Source organism: Sus scrofa, chromosome 8, assembly GCF_000003025.6.
Source record: "Sus scrofa isolate TJ Tabasco breed Duroc chromosome 8, Sscrofa11.1, whole genome shotgun sequence".
Classification (NCBI taxonomy): Eukaryota; Metazoa; Chordata; class Mammalia; order Artiodactyla; family Suidae; genus Sus; species Sus scrofa.
The window spans coordinates 130,490,137-130,496,136 of NC_010450.4; positions in this window are offsets into that span (position 1 = coordinate 130,490,137).

Here is a 6,000-nt window from a genome sequence, read left to right on the forward strand (position 1 = left end):
CAATAAATAAGCTACGAGGATATAGATATGCAATACTGGGGAGTTCCCTCATGGCTCAGTGAAAGGAATCCAACTAGGAAGCATGAGGATGCGGGTTTGATCCCTGGCCTTGCTCAGTGGGTTAAAGGATCCACTGTTACCGTGAGCTGTGGCGTAGGTCATAGGTGGCAGACGTGGCCCGGATCTGGTGTTGCTGTGGCTGTGGTGCAACCCAGGCAGCTACAGATCTGATTCGACCCCTGGTCTAGGAACCTCCATATGCTGCAGGTGCAGCCCTAAAAAAACAAAAAAAAAAAATGGATGTAGTATATAATATTGGGAACACAGTCAATATTATATAATAACTATAAATGGAGAACAACCTTTAAAAACTGTGAATCCCTATGCTGTGCACCTGAGACTTATATGGTAAAAAAGTATATTTCAATTTTTTAATTAAAATTGAAAATAAAAACTAGTGAACAAGTTCTTCAAGGTTACAGAATACAAGATACATATAAAAACCACTTATATTTCTATACAGTAGCGATAGTTTCAGAACAAACTGAAAATGAAATTAAGGAAATAATTTCACTTGTAATAACATCAAAAAGAACAGCATAGGAGTTCACGTTGTGGCTCAGTGGGTTAAGAATCTGACATAGTGTTGTGAGGATAGGGGTCTATCCCTGGCCTTGCTCAGTGGGTTAAGGATCTGGCATTGCCGTGAGCTGTGGCGAAGGTTGCAGACGTGGCTCGGATCCCGCATTGCTGTGGTTCTGGCATAGGCTGGTGGCTACAGCTCCGATTTGACCCCTAGCCTGGGAACCTCCATATGCTGCGGGAGCGGCCCAAGAAATGGCAAAAAGACCAAAACAAACAAACAAACAAAAAAACTCATACTTTGAGAACTACAAGTCATTCTTAAAGAAATTTTAAAAGGTTAAATAAAGAAATGGAAACACATGAATACATTATGGTATAAAGATGGCAATACTCAATACCAAAAATCCAGCTGGCTTCTTTGTAGAAATTAGAAAGCTGACCCTAAAATTCATATGAAATTTCAAGGAACCATGAAGTAGTCAAAACACTGTCTTGGAAAAGAAGAACAAAGCTGGAGGTCTTACACCTCAATTTCAAAACTTACTACAAAGCTACAGTAATCAAGACAGTGTGCGACTGGCATATGTACATACATATAGGTTAAGGAAATAGACTTGAGAGTCCAAAAATAAGCCTTTACATTTACCGTTAGTTTATTTTAACTAAGTTCTCAAAAAAATTAATGGGAGTAATGAATAGTCTTCTCAACAACTGGTGCTGGGAACAACTGTATATTCACTTGCGGAAAAATAAAATTGGACTCCTACCTCACACTGTATAAAAAATTTTTACTAACAATCACTGAAAGACCTAAATGTAAGAGCTAAAACTATGGAACTCATAGAAGAAAACACAGGTGTAAATCTTTGTGACTTGGGTGAGGCAATAATTTCTTGGATATGACACCAAAAGCACAAACAGCCAAAGAAAAGAATAGAAGAAATGTTGTACTTCAAAGCACACCACCAATTAGTGAAAAGACAATCAAGAGAATGAGAGAAAATATTTGCAAATCAAATATCTGAAAAGGGACTTGTATCCAGAATATATATAGAACATTTTCAACTCAACATAATAAAACACAACTGAAAAATGACCAAAGGATCTGAACAGACATTTCTCCAAAAAGGATACACAAATGACCAATACACACATGACAAAAGATGCTCAACCTCATTAACCATCATGGACATGCAAATCAAAACCACGCAAAAGTACATCACATACGCTAAAATTACTATCACCAAAGAGACAGAAAATAACAAGTTTTGGTAAGGATGTGGAAAAATTGAAACCCTCATACATTACTGGTGGGAATGTAAAATGGTACAGGTGCTTAGAAACAATCTGGAATTTCCTCAAAAGGTTAAACACAGTTACCATATGATCTACCAACTACTCCTAGTTACATACCCAAGCTAAATAAAATCCTACGTACAGGTAAATGTTAATGCAAATGCTCATAACAGCATTATTCGTTAACAGCCAAAATTTGGAAACAACCCAAATGTCTATCAACTGATGCGTGGATAAATAAATGTGGTATATCTATACAACTGAATATTATTTGGCAATAAAAAGGAATGAAGTACTGATAAATGCTACAACATGGACGAACCTTGAATACATTATGCAACGTGAAAGAAACCATTCACAAAAGACTGTATATTGTAGGATTCTATTTATTGTATGATTCTGGAAACATCCAGAATAAGCAAATCTGCAGAGACAGAAAGGAGATTAATGGTTCCCTAGAGCCAGGGATAAGGTAGAATTGGGGAAATGGAGAGTAACTGCTAATAGGTAAGGGGTTTCTTCTTGGGATGATGAAAATGTCCTAAAATTGACCTTGGTGACTGTGGTACAACCCTGTGACTATACTAAAAACCACTGAAGTATATAACCAAGGTGGGTAAATTGTATATATGTGAATTTATTTCAATAAAGCTGTTATTAAATCAAATTTACAGGCATTCGCTGGTGGCTCAGCAAGATCCAGCATTGTCACTGCTATGTCTCAGTACCTGGCCTGGGAACTTCAGCATGCTGCTGGCATGGCACAGCATGGTATGGCATGGCATAAAGTAAAGTAAAACAAAATAAAATAATAAATACACAGTCTATTAATGTTGGTTAACATAGTACACTAACTCGATACTTGTTATGCTTTCTTACCAAAAAAAAAAAAATATATATATATATAAAACGATTCTTATACCTATTTTAGGAAAGAAAACAAAATAGAACTGGTATTTTCCTAGGCCAGTAAATTCTTATCTGGTTCATAACACCAACCAATTTAACAAAGATATCAGCTATTTCATTATTAAACATGGATATTATCTGAAATATTACATGGCAACCTTTGGGGTAAGAAAGGAAAAAAAGTAAAGAAACTATTGAAATATGGCCTAATCATTATTTGTTGTCAAATTCCAAGTCTAGATCTAGAAAAAAATCTGTGAAATTAGCTCTAGCATAGGAATTATATTACATGTTATAGGGGAACATGACATAATATTAAAGAATTATTGAGAGACTAACCGTAGCAAGGTTCAGAAACTATTACTAGAGGCGTGGTCGAATCGGAGCTGCAGCTGCCAGTTGATGCCACAGCCACAGCAACGCAGGGTCCAAGCCATGTCTGTGACCTACACCACAGCTCATAGCAATGCCAGATCCCCAACCCACTGAGCAAGGCCAGGGACCGAACCTGCAGCCTCACAGATACTAGATGGAACTGTTTCTGCTGAGCCACGATGGGAACTCCCCAAAAAACTATTTCTAAAACTCTGTGACGAAGCTTAAATAACCTCAGGTTTGGAGTTCCCGTCGTGGCGCAGTGGTTAACGAATCCGACTAGGAACCATGAGGTTGCAGGTTCGGTCCCTGGCCTTGCTCAGTGGGTTGACGATCCGGCGTTGCCGTGAGCTGTGGTGTAGGTTGCAGACGCGGCTCAGATCCTGCGTTGCTGTGGCTCTGGCATAGGCCGGTGGCTACAGCTCTGATTCAACCCCTAGCCTGGGAACCCCCATATGCCGCGGGAGCGGCCCAAGAAATAGCAACAACAACAACAACAAAAGACACACACACAAAAAAAAAAACCTCAGATTCATCTGAGATTAGCAATGTCCAGGGTATTTCAATTTTTACAATGCACAAAACCAGAAACAATCATCTGCATACTTAAGGCATGTGATCTTTCTAAAAAACAGGTTCTCTAGTGCATGAAAGGACTAGAAAAATACATAAAAGAATCATTACTAACTGACATTGACAGAAATGTTATCAGATTTGATAGTCACCACTATTTCAGGTCGGCCTTTTTCCTGGCACATGGATGCACTTCCCATCACTTTGAAGTTAAACACAGCCTTATGACTTTTTAAAATCAATATTTTAATGTAAGTAGAATATTCATACTTTTTAAATTATTCTTTGTATGGCCACACCCACAACATATGTAAGTTCCTGGGCCAGGGGATCAGAGCCGCAGCTGCAACCTACACTGCAGTACGGCAACGCTGGATCCTTTAACCCAGTGCACCAGGCTGGGGATGGCACCTGTGCCTCCACAGTGACCTGAGCTGCCACAGTTGAATTCTTAACCCACTGTGCCACAACCAGAACTGCCCAGTGTTGCATACTTTTTTAGCTACCATCCCTTCTGCAAAGGTAAACCAGCAATATCCTAGCTGGTGAAACCTCTGAAAAATTGTACCCCTCAAGAAAGACAATAAGGAGGAGATACCCGACTCAATCTGTGACTGATAGCGATTAGGTTTATCCATGCAAACCTGTGACACCTCTTGTTCAAAAATGATAAAATAGGAGTTCCCGTCGTGGCACAATGGAAACAAATCTGACTAGGAACCGACCATGAGGTTGCGGGTTCGATCCCTGGCCTTGCTCAGTGGGTTAAGGATCTGGCGTTGCCATGAGCTGACGTGGCTCAGATATGATGTTGTTGTGGCTGTGGTGTAGGCCAGAAGCTGTAGCTCAGATTAGACCCCTAGCCTGGGAACCTCCATATGCCACTGGTGCAGCCCTAAAAGGACAAAAGACAAAAAACAAACAAAACCAAAAATGATAAAATACTTGTAATGCATGTAATTTAAACTAAGAGCATGGACAAAAAATTAACTCATTATTTTAGGCCACTGAGATTTTGGGGGTGGTTATCATTGTACCATAATCTATCCTATCCTGACTTTTGCCAAAGGGCAAGGAAGTCCTTTCTAAAATATCTGCTTGTCATTTACATTTATACCACTATTGAGGAGGAATGAGAAAGACCACTTGAACTATTGCATATTTTTTGACCAATTTATTGACATACAAAAAGCTGTACATGTTTAGTATATACAACTTGATGAGTCTAGAGATAAGTACATTTGTAAAACCATCACCATAATCTATGTCATAAGCACATCTATTACCCCCCCAAATATTACTTGGTATTCCTTATAAGGAGGAACCTAAAATTGTCTCTTTTTTATGATTTTAATTTTTTGCATTATAGTTGATTTACAGTGTTTTGTCAGTGTCTACTGTACAGCAAAGTGACCCATTCAGACATATATATATTTTTCTTTTCACATTATCTTTCATCATGTTGCATCACAAATGACTAGATATAGTTCCCTGTGCTATGCAGCAGGATCTCATTGCTTATCCACTCCAAATGCAATAGTTTGCATCTATTAACCCCAAATTCCCAGCCCCTCCCCCTCCTCCTTAGCAACCACAAGTCTGTTCTCCAAGTCCATGAGTTTCCTTTCTGTGGAAAGATTCATTTGTTTTGTATATTAGATTCCAGATACAAATGACATCATATGGTAATTGTCTTTCTGTTTCTGACTTCACTAGTAACATCCATGTTGCTGCAACTGGCATTATTTTGTTCTTTTTTATGGCTGAGTAGTATTCTATTGTGTATATATACCACATCTTCTTAATCCGTTCATGGTTGATGGACATTTAGGTTGTTTCCATGTCTTGGATATTGTGAATAGTGCCGCAATGAAAATAGGCTTGCATGTATCTTTTTCAAGGAAAGTTTTGTCCGGGTATATACCCAAGAGTGGGATTGCTGGGTCATATGGTAGTTCTATATTTAGTTTTCTGATGTAACTGCATATGGTTTTCCATAGTGATTGTACCAAGTTACATTCCACCCAGGGTAGGAGGGTTCCCTTTTCTCCACACCCTCTCCAGCATTTGTTATTTGTAGACTTATTAATGATGGCCAGTCTGACTGGTGTGAATGGTAGGTACCTCATTGTAGTTTTGATTTGCATTTCTCTAATAATTAGTGATATTGAGCATTTTTTCATGCAACTGTTGGCCATTTGTACATCTTCTTTGGAGAAATGTCTATTCAAGTCTTCTGCCCATTTTTCTATTGGGTTGTTG